Source organism: Columba livia, chromosome 10 (assembly GCF_036013475.1).
Source record: "Columba livia isolate bColLiv1 breed racing homer chromosome 10, bColLiv1.pat.W.v2, whole genome shotgun sequence".
NCBI classification, from domain to species: domain Eukaryota; kingdom Metazoa; phylum Chordata; class Aves; order Columbiformes; family Columbidae; genus Columba; species Columba livia.
The window spans coordinates 20753655-20773441 of record NC_088611.1 but is presented as its reverse complement, the minus strand read 5'-3'; the positions used below and the strand labels follow the sequence as shown (position 1 = coordinate 20773441).

Below are 19787 nucleotides of genomic sequence, written 5' to 3'. Positions count from 1 at the left end.
GCAGAGGGCAGGCAGTACCGCCCTTCCTTCCCCACATCCCACTGCTGCCAGGCTTCCTAGGCAGCCCGGACCCTCGAGGGGACAGGACCTCCTTTTGCCCATGGTATCAGAGCCCTGTGGGGCTGGTGGTCTGTTGCTGATCACACCCACCTCACCCCCTGCGGCTGCTGGGCAGCTCCAGATCCTGCTTGTTGATGGCAACCATGGCTGCAGAGACAGCGGCTACGAACAGGGTGAACGCAGCCAGCCCCAGAAGAAAAAAGCCTCTAGTCTCCAAAGGGAGCTGCCCCAATTCCAGAGGCTGAAAATAAATCTGCAAGAAGAGATGCTCTGCTACTCTCCCCACAGCTCCCAGGCAGCTCCAAAACGCTGTGCACCCCAAACCTGTCCACTGCTCCCCACTCTGCTCCTTCAGGGCCAGCTCACACAGGGACAGGGCAATCTGGGACAAGTGGCCCAGGGACATCCCTGTCCTGAGGCTTCATGCAGCTTTTTGGGGCGGGCAGGAGACTCCAGGGAGGCAGGTTCTGGATCCTACACATTTTTCAACTGGGCTGTGAAATAGGATGGGGACACACGTGTTGTGACATTCCCCAGGGTGAGATTCATCCCCCAGAGTGGTCCCCAATCTCTGTATTTGCTCCCCTGCGCCAGCAACCCCCCGAACTGCTGGAGGAGGCACCCCACGCCCCAAAGCACACAGCCTCCCTTCTGAGCCCCGCAGAAGGGGCAGGGTGACATCTGTGACAACAGCCTGCAGCAGCACGTACGTCAGGGAACCTCCCAACACACACACAGCAGCAAAGTGACCTAGAAAACAGAGCAATTTCTGGATTCCTTCAAATTTCCTCCTGAGAATAAACTAGAAAAGGAGGAGGGAAGAAACACAGCACTCACCAGGAGCTCAGGGTCTCCAGGAGCTGGGGGGAGAGCTGGAGCAACAACACCTGTTGTCAGCAAATGGGTCAATTAGAGCTGTTGCTGTTTGGCTTTGCCAAATTTAAAGGGAGCAGCCTCCAATCCATAGGGTGGGGGAAGAAATGGGGAGGGTCACTGGCCCAGAGAGGCTGACGTATATACGTCAGATAAAGGAGCACTTCAGACTCTCCAGTAGATTGATACCTCACAGGTAATTAAAGGTGAACCCTGCTGGGACTCTGATTTGTTTTTGCTCCTGTGCAGAGTTCGGAGTCAAAAGTTTGGAAGTGGTGAAATTTGCCTTCACAGCAAAGGGAACAAAATGAAGAGAGAAGGGTGAGAGAAAAAAAAAAAAAGAAGTATACATACAAGAAGGAAAAGGAAACCACACAAATGCAAGATTTGCCGGTGAAAGCGAGCAGCCATGATTTCAGGTCCGCAGCTCAGCACAGCCACCTGCTTCACAGGGGGTGGCAGGCGGCTCCCCCCAAACCCCACAGCCCCCCTTCTGAACCCCAAACTTCTCCTGGGCATCCCGGGCAGCCGGAGAACTTCTCCCTCTTTGGCTTCTCCAAGGGAAGCTACAGAAGTGAAGACTCACGCAAGAGGTTCAACCCGTTCTCTGGTGGATGCTCAGGAGCTGGAAAGAAAACTGGGTTTTATAGTCAGGTGCGCTGTAACTCCCACCCACACCCTCTGACCCCAGCCAGCCCCCCATCCACCCCGTGGGACTGGATAGCCCAGCACTATTTCTGTGCCATCATCGACCCCATCTCCCCTCCCCACGCTGATAGCTGATACCTCCCCTCTGCTCCGCATCCAACCAAATTTCAGCATCCAACCAAATAAACTCACCGGGCTTAACTCAGAGGAAATCCTACAGGTCTGCAGTTGGCTCTAGAGGCTGCCACGTCTCTGTGCTCCCCGAGGAAGCATCCAGCCAGCCTGACCCCCCAGTTCCCAGGGAGGCAGGGACAGCCGGAGCACACGCCAAGGGCCTCATGCAAAGCCGTGCTTTAATGTCACCTGCTGAGTGACAGCCCCGGGGAGCGCACACCTGCCTGCACACTCATGTGCACACCCCTATGCACACCCCATACCAGCACAGGGGTTTTTGGTGAGCTCCCAGGATAAACAGCATCCATGGTCTGTCCCACTTCATCTGTCCATGGGCCATCCCCCATAGTGGGGCACAGCTCCTTGGGGACGCCAAGACCTGGCAGCCACCCCCTGCACAGCTCTGCAGACAGACAGACGGGTTTCCCCACGTGCTCTTTGACTGTTTCCCTCCCTCCATACCCAGTGGTGCTGCCTGGCTCCCAGTCCACCCAGTCTGGTGGTTGCTCAACATCATCTTATGGGGAGCGGCTGAGGGACCTGGGGGGTTCAGCTGGAGAACAGGAGCTGAGGGGAGACCTTCTGATCTCTGAACTGCCTGAAAGGAGCTTGGAGCCAGGGGGGTCGGGCTCTGCTCCCCAGGAACAAGTGCCAGGAGCAGAGGAAACGGCCTCAAGTTGCGCCAGGGGAGGTTGAGGTTGGATGTGGGGAACAATTTCTTCCCCAAAGGGCTGTGGGGCATTGGAACAGGCTGCCCAGGGCAGTGCTGGAGTCACCAGCCCTGGAGGGTTGGACAGACGGAGATGAGGTTCTCAGGGACACACGGTAGTGCCAGGGGTGGGGTAACGGATAAGGTCCCCATGGCCTTGGTGGTCCCATGGTGCCACCAGGACACCTCACCGCCTCCTCCACCACTAGAGGGCGACACCTCCCCGGAGGACACACAACCATGGCGGCCACCCCAGCCTACCCTGCCTGGCCCTGTCCCACCGCCGGCCCCGCCGCTTGGGGGACCCATTGCCGCGCCGGCGCACGGGCCAGGCCCGGCTGAGAATGGCAACGAGCATCTTTCTTCTTCTTTTTTTTTTTAATGGTTTAATTATTTTTTTTTTCTTTCCCCCCTCTCTCGCTCCTCCTCACCTAATTTGTCTTCGAGGCTGACACGAGAGAAAACCCCAAATGACAGCGCCTGCCCAGCACAGTTTTACCACAGTATCCTGAAAAAGGCATCTGGCGAGCTGATAGTGCAGGGGGGCTCCGGGCGGGAGCCCCTGCCGGAAGCGGAGCGCTGGCGGCGGTTGAAGGGCCGATGCTTCAGCACGGGCAGCAAACAGGAAACGTCCCCTGGGCCCTAGGAGCTCCTCCGGGGCCACCCCAGGGTCTGGAGACACAACCGAGGTGGCCCACCCTGCTGGAGCCATGGCGGGCTGGCCGAGACCCCTGTCCTCCCCACCCAGCCCTCCCGCCATCTTGTGCCGGGCACCATGTTGTGCCTTTGAGCTGCCACCTCCTTCCTGAGGGCAGCAGCCATGCCCATCATGGCTGGGGAAGCTCTGTGGGTCAGCGTGGGCCTCGCCCATGGTGACCAGCCAGACCTGGCTTTGTTGGTTTTGGCTCAGCAAGGTCCCCCATAGGTGCCACCTACATGGCTCTGCGCAGCCGCTGCTGCCCCAGGGCTCCACGGGTGGTGGGGAGCACCCTCTCCCATGGGGACACGAGGGCTGTGCGTGGTGGTGGCCCACGTGGCAGAGCCGTGGGATGCAGAGCATCACTTGGCCAGCAGGGATGCAGCTGCGGCAACCCAACAGCTGCCGGCTGGTAAAGCCAACCTGAGCAAAGAGCAGCGTGGGAGCATCCCATGCCTTTGTGTTCAGCATGGCGTGGGACACTAGCAAGAGAGGACACCCCATCCTAACACCTCCAAGAGCACAGGGGTGGGCAGCAGAGAAGTGGCGAGCTCAGCGCTAAAGCAGGAGCCACACTGCACATCGCATTGGGTCCCTCCTCGCTTGGAGGAAATGTTGCCCTAGGCGCACAGGCTCTGCCTCTACCTTCGTGTCACTGTGACTCTGATGACCCACCCCCATGGCATCCATCCCCCAGGGGACACAACGGGCCTCTCTCCTCATCCTTCCCAGTTCCTGGCTGTACGAGGCGACTGAGTGGCTGTGCAAGGACCTGTCCCAGAGCTCATCATTATGATGAGTCTTTGCTCTCAGCCAGGTGCACAAACAAAAAGGCCCTGGGCACTTCTTGCCCTCTGACTCTTAAGCTAGTCCAAACTGGAGTGGTCCAGAGCTTGGACTGAAGAGCAGAGGTGCTGGCTTACCAAATATCCTGCCGGGATGAAATTTTCACACAGAGAATCACGGTGGCATCACTTCAGAGTGGGGAAGGCGATGCTCAGCACCTCTCCGATAAACCTGCCATGCAAAGAAAAAAAGGGACCAGTGAAGGAAATGGCAACAAGGAGCTCAGGGCAGCCCCAGGGGATGCTGCTCCTAAAACCAGGCTGGTGTCCTGACCCAGCGCCAGCTGCTCATGAGCAACTTGCCTGGGTGGATTTTCCTCCAAGGGTTGTTTTCTAGCAGGCACCTGGTTTATCTGGCTCCCCAAGGGGCTGTGCAAGAGAATCACAGTTCTTCTCACCCTTCCATGGCAGGGCACTTGTCCCTCTACCACTTACCTCTGTTCCTTGCATGCCCATAATGATCAGGACAAACTTGTGGCCAGCCACCAGGAACACACCTCTGCTCCCTGCTCTGTTCTCCATGGGATCCCAGGCAGCCATGACCACACTTTCCTGCTGCTCAAAGTGTTGATGTTTACGCCAATACACTTTAATTGTAACCGTTGGTAGCAGTTGTACAAACAGGAGGCATTCAGAGAGAGCTGAGGAGGATTTAGAGGAGGTAGTGCTGAAAGAGCAAATCCACAGCAACAGTTAGAAGGGACACGGCGAGAGCTCAGGAATGAAGGATCAAGCAAGTACCAGCACTGGGGGAGGTGAACTACTTAGGTGTTATAGCTAAAAAAGGAGTAATAGAACCAGAGCATCCAAGTGAGCATCCTAACAGAGCTCACTGGTCCCTGATAGCAGTGGCTGCTGTTTGGGATATAAAAAACTTGGCTTGTTTGAAAAGGAGCTGACGGGACAGCACTGCAGGAGCTGAAGTACTCAGCATCATAAAGAAAAATGAATGAGTGAGCCTGATCCCCAAACCAGGCTGCAGATTTCCAGCAAGCAAGTGGATGTGAAAACCTCTTTGCTTTATCCCAGCCAACAGCCCAAGAGCACCCTGGCGAAGGGAACAGCGCTGCTGCCAGCTGGTCCCGCAGGAGCTGGGAAGGCAGGAGGAGGATGTACATCCCAGGGGCAGCAAGCTGGGCTTCCACGCTGCCTGCCCTCCTTGCTCACCCCTGCCCCGCCGGTTCCTGCACCCACAGTGCCCCCTGCCTTCGCTGGCACAGGCCATGCTGTGTCCCAGGCCAGCTCTGCTCCCAAAATTTCATGTAGCCTCGGCCTTGGGACAGCCCCATGCTGGAGGAGCAGAGCAGGCAGGAGCTTTTGCTGCCTTTGAGACACAGGACACCTGTGCCACAGGGTCCCTCCGCAGAGCAGCTTTCTGAACAGGCAACAAATCTGCTAGAGGGCAGCACCAAAATTCATTGTCCTTGCTCTTTGTTAATGACTTGCAAATGGACTTTGGTTTCATCACCTACATTCAGCATCCCTAATTCAACAAATATGATGAGGCACAGCTGAGACCGAGGGGCACTGCACAAACTCACCTCTCGGCTCCACACTCCTGGAAGATTTACCCTTCACTGCTCACAGAAGGTGACACTGTCACCCACCACTGCTGTTTGTACCTTGGACCGTCTGCTCCAACACCGGCACCAGCCACCTCCAACTTGACACGCAGGAGCAAGCGTCACCTTTGCAGAAGCTCATCGGGCACATGAACCTGTGCTCCATCCGTTCCCCCCACAGACCTGTAAGGAGCGGAGAGGGAAACCAAACTAGAAAGAAGCTGAGCTGGAAAATGCCTCTCCCTGACTCTTCACCCAGCCTAGGGGAAGGGAAAGTCTTTAGTTCCTCCTCTTCTCCTTTTTACGGCAGAAAAGGAGTTGCAGGTCGGGGGATGCTGCACGTAAAATGCGCCTCCGTAGCCCCCGAGCCGTACCCCAGGATTTCAGCATCGCGACTCCCCGTCACGGCTCCCAGGACGGAGCACCCCCCAGGTCCTCTCGCTGCCCCTGCTCCCCAGGGTGTCCCCTTGCCCGGCGGAGGGTCCCGGCCGGTTCCCGGGGCCGCAGCGAGCCCGGCAGCCACCAGGTGTCCCTGCAGCCCCGCGCTTCGCCCGCCGCCACCGCCGGGCCGGGACCGGGGCTGCCCGCAGGGACACGGGGGACAACGGAGTCACCTCCTGGAACCGGAACGTTGTTCCCCCAACTCTGCCCTCCCTGGCTGGGAGTTTTTAGGAGTTTTGCTACTCTGCCGGGTCAGGATGGAGCCAAACCCCGTGTGGAGAGGGATGCGAGAGGGACGCGGGGTGAAGGTGTGACCAGGGTGGACATGACCCCACTGGAGCCCAGCTCCTGGGGCTAGTCAAGCCCTGCGTTGTGGCTGCCTTTTCTCTGACCTAACCTGGTGAGATTTTTTTGTTTGAGACAATGGCATAGACAGGTTTTGAGGGGCTGGATACTTCCCTAGGAGAGGTGCACAAAGAGCCCAGGGCACCATGGGGAATGGGGAAGGAAGGTGATGGGTAGGGACATGGATCACTCATTCAGGTGGGAAAGAGCATAGGACCCATCAGACGTGAATATTGCCCAACAGAGCAGCTGAGAAAGGAGGACCGGAGAGAAAGCTACCGCTGTGGTCACCAAAGGTGATGGAGAAAAGGAGGCCTCCCAGGGGGTCTGGTACCTGCATGGCTGGAAGTTGTGGGGTCCTGGAGAAGCTGTAGTGATGCCAGGGGACCAGATGGTGTGGGAGACACTGAACAACCCAGCTTCTCAGGCAATGCAGGCAAGGCCGAAGCAGCTGGCAGCAATGAGGAGGGGAGCTTTGTCCCTGCAGGCAGCCACGGCCAAGCACCTTCTTGCAGCCAAGAGCTCTCCTGTCACAGCCAAAGCTTTGCTGGTGGGAAACACCAGCAAACTCAGCACAAGAGATGTGCAGTAATGTGTCAGCCAGCAAGCACTGCTGATGTTAGTGCTTGGGCTGGTACGGATGGGCTGGTCTCTCACCTGCAGAGGTGGATTTGCAGGGCAGGGGTTAGCAGGGTGATGCACATGCTTCAGGCAAACCCTCCATCCCCTCCTCTCTCCTCGAAGGCTGTAGTGGGGGATACAGCTCTGCAGATGCAACAACACCGTGAAAAGCAGCATCTACCCCCTTCACCCCCCCAGCATGCTCCAGTATCTGTTTGAGTGCTGTCTGCCTTAGTTTCCTCCCCTCTGACAATCTGACATTAATCTCCCCTGCACCACTGTCCTGGTCACGTTCATTTTTATCACAGTTCCGTTAGTGCCAGGCTGAGCTTTCCGGGCGCCAGCGGGGCCCTGTGCACGGTCCTTGTGCCGGTGCTGCCAAGCCCCCCCGGTCCTGCTGCCACCAGTCACCCCAGTGGGGATGTCCCCACCCTCGCCGGTCGGAGCTGCTCACCACATCAGGATACAGAGCAGTGCACCAATTCCGGCCAGGCTTATTTCAGCGCTCTGGTCAACCGCAAGCACAGCAGGTTTCACAAACACGGCACGCCAGCCCCGGGCAGCCTAACGGATGCTCCGGCTGCTCCAGGAGACCACACTGACAGCAAAATCCCCGACAGGCTTCCCAGAACGAGCCCAGCCTGGGTTTGGTGTCACTGCTCCAGGCCAGCTGTCCGGGGGCCAAGTGGGTAAGAAGCCTGAGGTGTGTTGGGCATTTTTGGTTCTCAGTCTGGCTTGTAGTGCTTCAGATAGCACATGGCAGGCCATGGGTGAGACAGAGGCACGTGGTGAGTGTCTGCCTTCTCCTGGAAGCTCGGATGCATCTGCAGCCCAGCACAGACCTGCCTCCACAGAGCAGGATGGTGCCAAGCCAATGCGTGACCGATGCTGGAGGAGCTGGGCCAGGCAGGCAATGATATGCATTCAAGTTCCCCACTACTTAATGAGTTATCAGGGCTAATAAGTTATCACAGAGAAACAAGAGCTGGCGCTGCGTGCTGCTGGGTGAAGCTGTGGTTTCAGCAAGGAGCCTGGGCAATCACTGCAGCTCACTGACGGAACAGCTCCTTGCACGGCAGTAAATGCCCCTGGTACTGGGTTGCCAACCTCCACAGCTCTGCTCGGGTACCCCTTTCTACTCAGTTAAATTTGGCTCCTGGTGACTGAAGCTTCAGCAAATTCGGTTAAGTAGAAGCATGACTGAAGCATCACAAAAAGGCCTGCACACTTCAGGAAATCCCATGTACAGGCATCGGCTCACACTGCAGCGAAGCAGCACCCCACAGGTGACACCCTCCCCACAGCCCCTGCTGGGGCCCCATCCAGCACACCCATCCCCAGCTCTCCAAGGCAGCCTGGCCCCCCATTCATGTCCCCAAAGGCCACGTTCTTGGGCAGGAGGTGCCGCACCAGCTGCCAATTCCCTTGTGACCACACTTTCCATGGCTGCACCAGAGCACATGGCCAGCCCTGCACTGCTGCTGTGGGGCTCTGGGTGGGGAAGCCCTGGGGAGCAGAAACTCAGCTTTGTCACTCTCCAGGTTTTAGCTTCTAATTGCTTCTGAATGCAAAAGATTTTAAAATAAGAAGAAATATCCCCTCTGCATACATTGCCTGTTTACCTGCATGCCCCTCCTGCTTTTCCCAGGCTCTGCTGGTACCTGCGTGTATGTCCCATCCCAGGGATCTCCAGAGCTCCCTGATGGCAGCAATGGCCTTGGGTGGCACAGAGAGATAAGCTGGGAAAGAGCTGGCTGCTGCAGGGGATGCTCCACGCCACAGTGAGCTCCCCCTGCCCCAAGGTACTGCCAGACTCCCCCAAATTCAACAGTACATTTAGTTCTTCTTGACCCAAATATAAGTTAAAAACCCAATAACTGGAAAAGCAAGTACCTGACCAGCAATACAGGTACCTTCATACTCCACAAACAGACACGTCCTGGAGGAAAGGGCTCAACCCCTTTTTGCAGCCATGGATGGGCAACACAGACCTTGAGGGATTTGCAAGGGTTACCTGGGATGTTGGTAGCAAAAGGGCACCAAGATCACTCTCTGCCCCTACCTCTTCTCTCTTCCCCTGCCACAGAGGGTCCTGCACCCCCTGTGCCTCCTTGCAGGACCAGCAGGGCTGGGGGGTCCCAGGGCACATAGGGAGGGGGGTCCTGGCAGAGACGGAGCCGCAAAGCAGCAGCACCTGCCCCCAGCGCATCCCACCTGCAGCAGGAGGCAGCGGTTGCTGAGAGATGCTCCTCTCGCCTGTCATCGGTGCAGCTTCGCCTCTTCAAGGTCCTATTGTGCCTCTCTGAGCACATTTGGAAGCTTTGCCAGACTAATCCTGTTTGGTATCCACCCCTTCTGGAGCTGGGAAAACAATGCCAGCCCTTAGCTTTCTAATCCTGGCAGGCCGGGGAGCACCCACACTTTGCTTTGAAGGCAGCCCTGCCTGCGCCCATCTGTGGGGCAGGGCTGGGAGCCTCTGTCCTCTGTTGTTGTCCCCTGACAGCTCCAGGAGGCATCTCTCACCGCTGGCCTGGTGTGAGCACAATAATGGGGCAGCACAGCCTGTTGGAGGGGGCTCCAGGAGCCCATTGTCCTCCTCTTCCTCTGCAAAACCCAGCTGGCGGGGAAAGCCCTGCAATCTGACCATTGCCTGCCCTGGAGCCTCAAGGGCTGGTCACTCGGGGAGGTTTGCAAAAGGCTCTGGGGCTGCTCAAACTTTGGAGAGGGCTAATTTGCCCAGATGCTCCTCCATCCCCTCCCACGGGAGGGGAGGGGGGATGCAGCAGGTCCTGGTGGGAGGGGAGCAGGGTCGCAGCGCCCTGCCAGCCACAGGGATGCCCTGGGGAGTGTTGCTGCCCTTGTCCCCCCACCCTGCAAGGGACAGGCTGCTGGGGAGCGACGGGGTGTGACACAAACAGGAAAGCTGGCAGAGACCCAGCCCTTCCCAGCTGGGACAGGAAAAAGACCCGCTGGGTTGTGCTCAGAGCCTGAGCCGGGCCGATGGCTGCAACAAGGACACCCAAGCACCGAACAGAGCCCACGCCGGGGTGCCCAGACCACCAGACTCCTCTCGGGGACACCCCATCCCTTTATGTCTGCTTCACTGGGACCTGGAAGCCACCTGAATCTAAAAACAAGAATCTGCAGCAACCACTTGAGTAGGAGCCCGGGGAGGACACACGGGAGGTGGATGGGGCTGCAGGGACCCCACAGCTGTGCTCTGGGGAAGGAGCAGCTCGATGTCTGTGCAGTGTCTCAGCAGTTCCTGGCTGCTGGACAGAAGTGGGAGTTCAGCAGATGGGGAGCCAGGGAAAAGCAAGAGGCCAGAGGAGGGAAAACATCCCGACAAACAAATTAAAAGAACTGAAGAGACATCCAAACTCCCCGGCCCAGAGCCTGGGTCAACAAGCCTGGGGGTCCCCAGCCTCGGAGGGGAGAGCCCGGTCCCGGGGCCGCAGGAGGGCACCATACACCCGCTTTTGCCTGCGGCTGCGCTTGTCCCCAAAGCAGCTGGGACGTCAGGCTGTGCAAAGGCACGTTAAAGCTGCTGAAATCTACATCCTGCTTTCTAATGCACAGACCCACACCCCTCCTCCTCCAGCATCCCTAACCCCTGTTCTCCCCCTCACACACACAAGGGCATGCGTGAGACACGGGCACAGACGTCCCCGCACCAGTGACAACAGGCAAGAGGGAGCAGGACCCAAGGGAGGTGTTACCCCAGCAGCTCACAGCACAGGGGTCCCCAGCTCCTGAGGGCTTCTGGTCCTTCTGGGAAGCAAGAGAAGCCTCACGGCCCTGGGCTACATCTCTCCCAGCAGAGGCAACCTCAGTACCTGGGGGCTGGGGGCAGTGCGGTTTGGTGAAGGGCAGCCCAGGCTCATCACCTTCTGTTGATGGGTGCCCACCACAGCCTTGTGCTGAAACCCACCAAAGTGTGGTGGGGGTCAAACATTGCTGAATGCCCACCGGAATTCAACCATGCTGGTTCCCACAGTGCTATGTACTCTTCATAGGATCATTTTGGTTGGAAGAGACCCTTAAGATCATTGAGTCCAACCATAACCTAACTCTGTCACTAAACCATGTCCCTAAGAACCTCATCTATAGGTCTTTCAAACACCTTCAGGGATGGTGACTCTTACCATCATGAAGCAGCAAGTCCTCTCTCCTCCAATTCCTTCTCTTTGCAGTTTTCAACCCATTTCATGGAGGAATTTCCATAATGAGGACAGTTGTCATTATGCCCAGTAGGGTATTTGCCTGCGGGAGACTGGGGATGGTTTGCAAAACAGAGAGAAAACGGGTTATGTCTAAAGTATTTGCGGCTCTTCCTGTAACAGCACAAAAATCTTCTCTCAGCCCCTGACCTGGCTCACATCACAGCCCATGTGTTTGTTCAGTGGCCTTGAGATTTAAACCTGGCTGGTGGGGACAGGCAGGGAGACCTTCAGTCCCAGCAGAACTGCAGCCTGTGACTGTGCTGCCCTGGTCACCCACCCCTCTCCAGGCCAGGGATTTCTGGGGTTTGGGATATCCTGCTCCTTCTGCCCCAGGACAGCAGGTGCTGCCCGATCTCAGCAGATCCCTCGCCCCTGCCTGCACACACAGCTCCAGCACAAGCTGCTCTGCACGTCCTCCAGCCCAGACAACAGGCAATGGGAGAGGTCAACTGCTCTGTGCTGCGGGCTGGTGACCTTGGGTGCTTTGCAAAGCAGTTTTTCCCCTCCCCTCCTCCATGTCTGCAGCACTCAGAGAGACCATTAAATCAGAGTGATTTAAAAGTTTGATTTGCAGCTCATCAGCCTGAGTTGAGCAGGACTGGCAGCCTAAATCCCACAGGCTGCAGGGGCAGCTTGCAGGCGAGTTTGCACACTTGTGGGGTGGAGGACGGATAGCTGGTGCTGCCTCTGTGCACCAGGAACCCCCAGGACAGCCTCACAGCACTGCTGGTGCTGCTCCTCAAAGCCCAAGAGCAGCCCCTCTGTGTCCACCCAGCAGCTTCACCCCAGCTGGGTCCACCAGTGCAAAAGCAAAATGTGCAAAAGCTCGAGGAAGGTTGTTCCTTCCCCTCTACTCTGCCCTGGTGAGGCTGCATCTGGAGTACTGGGTCCAGTTCTGGGCTGCCCAGTTTAAGGAGGACAAGGAATTACTGGAGGGAGTGCAGTGGAGGGACATAAAGATGCTGAGGAGTCTGGAGCATCTTTCTGATGAGGAGAGACAGAGAGCTGGGGCTGTTCAGCTGGAGAAGGTTGAAAGTGATCAATGCTGATAAATATCTGATGGGCAGGTGTCAAGAGGATGGATCAGACCCTTTTTAGTGGTGCCCAGCAACAGGATGAGGGGCAACAGGCAGAGACTGAAACACAGGAGGTTCCATCTGAACATGAGGAGAAACTTCTTTCCTGTGAGGTGCCAGAGCCTGGCCCAGGCTGCCCAGAGCAGGTGTGGAGTCTCCTTCTCTGGAGACACTCAAACTCGCCCGATCGACCTGTGTGATCTGCTCTGGTGACCCTGCGTTAGCAGCTGGGTTGGACTGGGGGATCTACAGAGGTCCCTTCCAACCCCAACCATCCCTTGATTTTATGAATAAAAGATACCACTATGTCCTACACCCACACAGAGCGTCAGGGTCACGTTCAGCCCTTCCAACATTTGCTGGCAAGCGTTGCCCCGGCCTGTTTCCTCGCCCCACGCTGTGCTGCACCGCACAGCCCTGCTCCAGCCCAGGGTCACAGTCCCAGCAGCAAAGGGGGACAACGCTGGCACACACTGGCAGCAGGATGAGGGGCGCAGGGTTAGGGTGGGGAAGGGTCTCCATCACGCCTCTCTCCGCTCCAAAAACAAACTCAGCGGTTCAGTTCCCTGCTGTGTTCTCCACTTTCCAAAGCCCTGGCCAGACGTCCCTCTGTGCCTCCTGTCCCCTGCAAGCGCTGGCCCTTCCTGTCCTCTGTCCCACACACCATTAACTAGCTCCGCTCTCTCTCTTTTTATTTTTTTCTTCTTCCCTTTTGAACGTATCAGCCCCATGGAATCAAAGAGGCATTTCAGTGACTCAGGCGTTTCCCATTGCCCTATTCCAGCATCCTCTACTCTTAACGCTGAGAGCTTTTCACGTCCTATTTGGAACTGATAGGAAGCCCTTTCATTGTTTCACTACATGGATATTAACACTGATGAAGGAAATGCTCCATCTGATAACAGAACCGTTGAAAGGAGCACCATTTCCAAACGAGCGGACTCGGAGACAGTGCGGCCCTGCAGCTCACACCAGCTCAGCACACTCGCCTCGGGCAGCCCCAGCATTGCCCGGACCAGCTCCCAGTTATCTGCATCTCACCAGACATCTTGCATCAGGACCTCCAGAAAACAGGCTCTTCCCTGTCATGGGCACATGGCATTGTGCAGGTTTATCCTTGAAATCAACTTGGCTGTAAGGAAAAGCTGCAATTGCTCCAATTGGAGCAGCCTGATGGCCAACAGGGTGTCCAGGCCCTGACTGGAGGGAACACATCTTGCTCAAGAAGTCAAGGAAGAAGAATGTCCCACCTAGGAGGACATCAATTGGCAGTTAAGGCATTCTCTGAGCTGGTGTCAGCCCTGCTTAGCAGCCCTTAATGAATTAATCCTGAGAGCTGCTCCTGAGGACAAAGCCTCTAACCAGAGCTCAGAAGAGACAGAAAACCCTTTGGACCTCAGCGAGAGAGAAGAGCCAAGAGCTCCATCTCATGCCCCAGCAAAGAACACAGAACCAGCATTTCCATGGGGCTTCTTAGACCAACAACAGCTCTGTCCCACCGAGGGGCCTCCACAGACAGCACAGGCAGGCGTGGAACTTCTCTTCAGGATGTACCCCAAGTCAGGCACCATCCCAGCAAAATGTCTCTTTCCAAAGCTTTTTGATTGTTATGGGACTTTCTGTTCTCCCCGAGACCCCTCCAAAGCCAGCTGGGCACTGCGCTTTGCTGTCACTCCTGAAAATCATTTCCTCCTGCTGTGGCTGCCCTAATCAATTAGCGATCTATAAATAGCTTCCCTGATTGCACGGTGACATCCGGAGCGCATCGTCACCACCAGCTTCCTCCTCTACCTGGGGAGCAGGTTTTTTCCAGAGCGCGGGGGGCAGGTGGTGACCCCCCTCTGCCCAACCCTCTTTAATGCTTCCCATCACCGGGTGACTTTCCACTCCCTCCCCATCCCCTCCCACTCCTGCACAATGGCACCAATTCAATTTTCAGCAGCTCAACGTTGTGGTGATCCACGGAGCAGCTCAGATAGGTCCCTCTCAGGAGCGCTGTGCTGAACCCCACCTGAGCTCCCTTCAAGTGCTGGTCATTCCTACACAGTTCTTCCAAAAAGCCCATCCCATCCACTCCTCAGATCTTCAGGGTCAGTGCAACCATCCCAGAGGATACTCCAGCTTCCAGAAATGATGCTCAACACAGTCCCTGTTGAACAGCAAACCCTCCAATTCACTAGATAGGCCAAAAAGAGAGTCAGGAAGATTGGAATGTCACCCAGGACAGAGGCCATGGGGGACTCTGCAGCTGAGGTCCAACCTGGCAGCACCTACGTGGGACGAGCCTCTTCCCAAGGTGGTGGCACTGCCCATGTTGCAGGCAGGACAACCTGTGGCCACCTCTGCATGCTTACTGCTGCAGGACAACCATCGCTAGCTGTCTCTTTCTTCCCCTGTCCAAGCAAAAATAATTAAATCCTGTGTTAACAACCAAAACATTCATCAAAAGCAACACAGGACCACAGGGAACGGGGTGATCATGGCGGGCTGACATGCGCCCCCAACTTGTGCTGCCATTTCCCTCTCCCAGCTAACGTGCAAACCCCAAACCTGATGGGCTCATCGGGCTTTTGCTCTGTTCTTGTTCAGATGATGAGCAATTGATGGCTTTGCCTTTCAGTTACTGCAGCAGCTGAGCTTGTTCACAAACCTGGAAATGCAGGGATTCACATGTTTTTTAAATGTGTGTGTGTGGAGAAGCAGAAAGCCACGGTCATCTATCAGTATTTTATATAGATATATATAAAATTAATTTTCTTAAAAACCCCTATCACTCAGCTCTTGCCTGGGGTGTGCAGCAGGGCTATCCCACAGAAGCAGCTGAGGAACCAAGAGTCTCAGCAGTTAAAGGATTGTTCTGTTCTTGCCTCCAAAGAGCTGCCTCTGGCACCACCGGAGGAAGTCACCCAGCGTTTTGTTCTCGTAAACTGCCCCTTTGATCAGCTGTGATTTTAGTGGATCAAACAGCTCTGAGGACGTAACAGCAAATCCCAGGACAGTCTACAACAGGCAGGGAAGTAGTGTCTCCAGCATGAGTTGGCAAAGTCTTGGCCATCACAGCCGGGAAACAGCCCCCGAAACTGACCCAGCCCCAAACCCCAGCGGGCATCTCCAAATTGCTGTGACGTCTGGAGCCGACAGTTTGGCTGGAGCAAAACTCCTGGGACGTGGCTCAATAGCGCAGGCCCTGCCCTGCCAGCATGTTGGACTGTGGTGCTGGGGCTGTACTGGTGACCCCCATGCACATGGGGGGTTCTGGCACCATCCCAGCCGGTGCCGACTGCTCCACAGTTGCTGCCTTTTGCTCAGCTCCTTCCCCTCCTTTGGGAACTCACAGGGCCCCCATACCTGCTGTCAGGGTGATCCCCATCCCAGAGCAGCCAGCCGGAGGTGTCCGTCCCCACCCTGGATGGGGACACAGGGTAAAAGCCTCAGCAAACCATCCATGGTCAATCCTCCTGGGCACACAGAGAAGGGCTTGGGTGGCAAATGAGATCCTTTAGAGATCAGGCAGTACTATAACGCTGCACATTTGACATATTTTTTCCATATATAAAAAGCAGGAGGTGACCACACAGTTCCTCAAGAGGGACATGAGTGATCCCTACATCTGGTCTCCCAATAAAATAGTTGAATATACATCAACCCACCATGGCCTTTATATTGTAAAAACAGATAGGTCTGGGAGCAGCCACCAGACAAAACCGTTTTTCCAACTGTTTTGTGCCACAAAGTGCAGCACAACATAGAGTCTCTGCTGGCTAATAAGGGGTTGAGAATATGTTGCACTCCTCCCCCATGGCAGCACTAACAGGCCCTTTTCTCTACCAAATCAGGACTTCGCACACACTTTTTCAAGTGGCCTCGTAAAGCCCAGAAAAACCATGGGACCAGCACAACCTGAGCTTTCATGACAGACGCACACAGAACCGTGTGTGTGAGACAGTCGGGTCTCTTGTGCACCCCTAAAAACAGAGCAGAGGGGCTGCTGGTGGCCGGGATAAGAGCAGCCGGTGTTGGGGACAGAGCACAGTCCCCCTTCAGTCAGCCACCGTCCCGTCCATCAGAGGGACACCTGCCTCCATAATCGGCTTGTCCCACATGTCTCTTCTCAGCTACCTCTTGCTGACTGCTGCCCATTGCTACCAGTTCACAGCCAGCAAACTAATCTGGCCATGTTTGGTGCTTTTCTTTAATCCCAGATACTGGACTCAGGACAACTTTTGTTTGGTTGCGATTTGTATATTTTTTTCTTCCTAAAAGCAAGGGTATTTTAGCTCTTGGGATTGTAGAAAAAGGGAAAAAAAAATCTGACTTCAAAAAGCAGCAGGCAGATGAAAGTAACACCCAAAATGTGCATTTTTCTCAAATTTCTTGATTTCTAGTAATTCACACCAACCACATGGAGCAGGGGCATGTTGAACCCCCACTGGCTGGTGTTTGCATTGGGCAGGGAAACAGGACACTGCCCTTGGATAAAAAGGTTCGCGAGATAAAGGCACACACACCCTGTACAAGCCAGGGATTATGCTGGACCAGGCTGCGTGGGAGCAAGAGGAGAAGACCTCTCCATCAGAGATGTCTCCATCATGCCATGGAGAAGAAGGCTGCGTGCCACAGGGCTACCCATTGCCACAGGCCAGGGACGAGCCCCAGCAGGCCCTTTGCCTGTTGGCGTGGACCAGCCTTCAGCATATTTCCACACAGCTGGAGGGAAACCCCAGCTGCAGTCCTGAAAAATAACAAATAATAAAAGTAGCTGCGAGCAGCAGCAGGGCTGGCAGGAAACATTCCCAGTAGCAGCTGCTTCCTGAGTGCGACATTTATTTGATCCCCTGGCACCATCTGGGCCATGCCCCACTCTTTGTTTTCATTAAGAGTTTAGAAAAACAATTCAGCTTTGACTAATTGCTCTTTAAAGGTCCCAGGCTCACCCCTTCTCCTCCCCCCCACATTTCCTCTCCCAACCCCTCACCCTCCATCCAGCCCCAGGCTCTCCCCTTCCACCCACACCACATAACTCCCATTGTCCCCATGTTTCCAGAGGTACCTGGTGTCCCCTAATGCCCAGACGAGACACACCTTCATGTGTTGCCCCCCGTGAGCATTTTCCTTTGCCTGCACAGGCAGCACTGGAACAAACACAGCAACATGTGCCATGATGTGCCAGGCAAGCAAAATGTTCAGAATAGACATGAGGAAGGAATTGTTGGTCCTGAGGGTGGTGAGAGCCTGGCCCAGGTTGGCCAGAGAGGTGGTGGATGAACCATCCCTGGAGACATCCCAGGCCAGGCTGAACGGGGCTCTGAGCAACCTGGGCTGGTGAAGATGTCCCTGCTCATGGCAGGGGGGGCACTGGGGGAGCTGGGAAGGTCCTTCAGCCCAAACTGTTCTGTGATTCTATTCTATAAAATGTCCCACCGCAGTGATGTGCTGGGTTAGAGCCACTTACCCCTTGGTGAGGAAGATGAAGCAGATCGCTGGCAGGTCAGCAGCATCATCCAGGACCTCCATGCTGTTTGCAGACACCTCCCAAATCCTGTGGGCTGGGATCCGCTGTGTCCTGCCCAGGCACCTCTTTCCACCTTCCACATAAGCATGTTGGCCTGGGGGGAGCAGCTCAGCGACCCAGTCCCGAGAGGGAGCCTGTTTTGTTGAACATGTATTTTCCACCCTGGAATAATCAGAGAGAAAAATGTCAAGCCTTGATGTGAAATCCTTGCCATGCCGGGAGGGGGTTTGTTATTGCACAGGACTTGCGTGTGTGTCCCCCCCTCACCCTGTGTCCTCACCTGATGGCTTTAGCAGGATCCACAAGGAGGACAGAGGAACCGGAGGAATTCCGGCCTCCTAATTACACTTGCTGGGAGGAATTTGCTTTTGCAATATCCCTGTCGAGTTAACCTAACAAGCGTGGAGACGAGCCTTTCTTATTTAATTAGCAGCTCCACCATGAAGTCCTCTCCATGCACGCACATGCCGGTTCCCCCCTCCTCAAGTGGTATTTGTTCATGCTCCCCTCACCCTTTGCCCTTTGCAACCTTCTCCAAGAGCTCAAAGCACTTTTACGCCTTCCTACTCCCACTTTCCGGTCCTAAAAAGTCCGCTCGGGTCGAGGCAGCGGCTCCGTTTCCTCACTCCTTCCTAACGAGCGCTTCCTGCTCCTCGCTGCCCGCAATGATGTGAAGCTTGCGGAGCGCTGAGATTTCCTTCCCTGGAAACACAGCAGTGCTCTCTTCTCCTCCAAGGGCTGGGGAACTCATTACTCTGGCCCTGCAATCTCGGCCAGGAAAGCAGGCGCTCGGGAAACCGCAGCTGCTGACCGTGCTGCAGCGGCAGGTTGTCAGAGGGCTGGAGGAAAGCTGGCGGTGGGGTTTTGGGGAGGTCTTTTTAGCAAGGGGAGCTTGCTACTGGACTGAGGTGGTGGGGACCATGCTCACACAAGCCACTTTGGAGGCATCCAGTCCCTCGGGCTGGACTGTGCTAGAGGGGCTCAAATGGCAGGAAGATGTGCCAGGAAAAGGTCAGGTTGGACATGAGGAAAAGGTTCTTATGGAATATTTTGTCCAGTTCTGGGCTCTCAGTTCCAGCAGGACAGGGAACTGCTGGAGAGAGTCCAGCGCAGCCACCAAGATGCTGAAGGGAGTGGAGCATCTCCCGTGTGAGGAAAGGCTGAGGGAGCTGGGGCTCTGGAGCTGGACAAGAGGAGACTGAGGGGTGACCTCATTCATGTTCACAGATATCTAAAGGGTGAGTGTCAGGAGGATGGAGCCAGGATCTTCTCGGTGACAACCAGTGATAGGACAAGGGGTAATGGGTACAAACTGGAACACAAGAGGTTCCACTTATATTTGAGAAGAAACTTCTCAGTGAGGGTGGCAGAGCCTGGCCCAGGCTGCCCAGGGGGGTTGTGGAGTCTCCTTCTCTGCAGACATTCCAACCCGCCTGGACACCTTCCTGTGTAACCTCATCTGGGTGTTCCTGCTCCATGGGGGGATTGCACTGGATGAGCTTTCCAGGTCCCTTCCAACCCCTGACATCCTGGGATTCTTCACCCAGAGGGTGCTGGACACTGGAACAGGCTCCCCAGGGAGGTATCATGGCCCCAACCCTGAAAATATTCAAGAAGCATTTGGACAACACCCTCAGACACATGGTGTGAATTTTGGGTTTTTCCTGTGCAGGGACAGGAGTTGAACCTGTGTGTCCACCTTAGGACATTCTGTGAAACTCACCAACAGAATTTGGCTTTCAAAGAGGGATCAGTCTGCTTCCAGGTGTGCTGTGGAAGGCAGCCAAGGCAGCACAGAGATTGCTGGTGGGCAAAGCTAAATCTGGCAGGTTTACACTCCCAGCGCAAGGACTGCCAAGGACAAAGCACTGGGGGTTTGCAGGATGAACCAGACTGACCCTCTCCACATGTGAGCTGTGCTGGAAAAACCCTCGCCGTATTCACCAGGGTCATTAGACTTGTACTAGAATGAAAGATAACAAAAATAAGTTTTCTGGGCTC

General features: G+C 55.7%; 1 long non-coding RNA gene across 4 annotated transcripts; it reads right to left on the bottom strand.

Moving 5' to 3' along the window:
- Window positions 1-827: 827 nt before the first annotated feature.
- On the bottom strand, window positions 828-18500 carry LOC110362670 (uncharacterized). 4 transcript variants are annotated; one of them, XR_010475172.1, is made up of 5 exons: window positions 17727-18500; window positions 15623-15732; window positions 11121-11248; window positions 4085-5751; window positions 828-1558 (listed from the first exon to the last, which is right to left on the bottom strand). It is a non-coding gene; the product is annotated as an uncharacterized LOC110362670 (long non-coding RNA). The 4 variants fall into 4 exon arrangements; XR_010475174.1 differs by lacking the exon at window positions 828-1558 and adding an exon at window positions 1607-3136; XR_010475173.1 differs by lacking the exon at window positions 828-1558 and having other exon boundaries at window positions 1607-4673; window positions 5548-5751.
- Window positions 18501-19787: the final 1287 nt, after the last annotated feature.